At 46.1% G+C, this 1,236-nt stretch overlaps 1 protein-coding gene across 1 annotated transcript in view; it reads left to right on the top strand.

The window, feature by feature from the left end:
* Window positions 1-860, top strand: part of cbln2b (cerebellin 2b precursor) — a 7,368-nt gene extending 6,508 nt beyond the window's left edge. The window contains exon 4 of the mRNA XM_048977492.1: window positions 1-860. This exon is cut by the window's left edge and continues 4,077 nt beyond it. The gene's annotated coding sequence lies outside the window, so the exon portion shown is untranslated.
* Window positions 861-1,236: the final 376 nt, after the last annotated feature.

Below are 1,236 nucleotides of genomic sequence, written 5' to 3'. Positions count from 1 at the left end.
CACGAGAACTCAACGCCAGAAGGGGAACACACCAGAGCTCAACGCCAGAAGGGGAACACACCAGAGCTCAACGCCAGAAGGGGAACACACCAGAGCTCAATGCCAGAAGGGGAACACATGAGAACTCAACGCCAGAAGGGGAATGCATGAGAACTCAGCATCAGAAGGGGAACACACCAGAGCTCAACGCCAGAAACGGAATTCATGAGAACTCAGCATCAGAAGGGGAACACACAAGAGCTCAACGCCATAAAGAAAACACATGAGAGCTCAAAACCAGAAGGGGAACACACAAGAACTCAACGCCATAAAGAGAACACAGGAGAACTCAACGCCAGAAGGGGAACACACAAGAACTCAACAACATACGGAGAACACACAAGAGCTCAACGCCAGAAGAGGAACGCATCAAAGCTCAAAGCCAGAAGGGGAATGCACGACATACAAGAGCTGAACACCAGACACACAAAAGCTCAGCACCAGAAGCTCAGCACACCTTTAACCCTAAACCTAACCCTAACCCAGCCCTAATCTTAACCCTAACCCTAACCCTAACCCAGCCCTAATCTTAACCATATGTATCCGAACAAAGTACAAGTCTACCAAAAAAATGGTCCCCACAACGTGAAAATAACAGGTTTCATTTTGGTCCCTTCAATGGAATGTATATGTGGAGCACACTAAGAGAATTATAGGTTATTACGTAATATCATAAATGTTATTTTTATTTCATGATTAGTCGGTCATTGGTAACTTCTATGAACTCCGTGCAGCCAAACGTGCAACAACTTTCCGAAAGTTGCACCATAAAACTCCACTAAAAGTATATTTCCTCAAATGTGCAATAAATTCCAGTTAACAAAGACATTTTTATTGATAAACAGATGTCAGTGTTATTGGGTAGCGGGCGCTGTAAAAATGCTCGTAAAAGCTGCAACATCTTCGATGCGCTTCGACGCTGCGGGAACCCCGTCTCTGTCCAGCTCATCAAAACACGGGTCTTCGTCGGCCCTCCCAGGCTGACACCTTTACTCAAAGTGACTGTTTACCCAGTGACACAGCTGTGGGCCTTACCCGGGGGCATGTCGACGTCCTGGCCATGGGTTTGACTGGCCACCGAGACTCACAGCATCTGTGCATCAAAAGCAGAATCTTTGCAATTGTGACCAACCCTCACGAAGTAAAACTGAAGACTTAGTCCAAGCAATATGTTAACTTGATAATGTGTTCCATCCA

The sequence above is a fragment of the Brienomyrus brachyistius genome, chromosome 15, assembly GCF_023856365.1.
Source record: "Brienomyrus brachyistius isolate T26 chromosome 15, BBRACH_0.4, whole genome shotgun sequence".
NCBI lineage: Eukaryota > Metazoa > Chordata > Actinopteri > Osteoglossiformes > Mormyridae > Brienomyrus > Brienomyrus brachyistius.
This window is presented reverse-complemented; position numbering and strand designations above follow the sequence as displayed.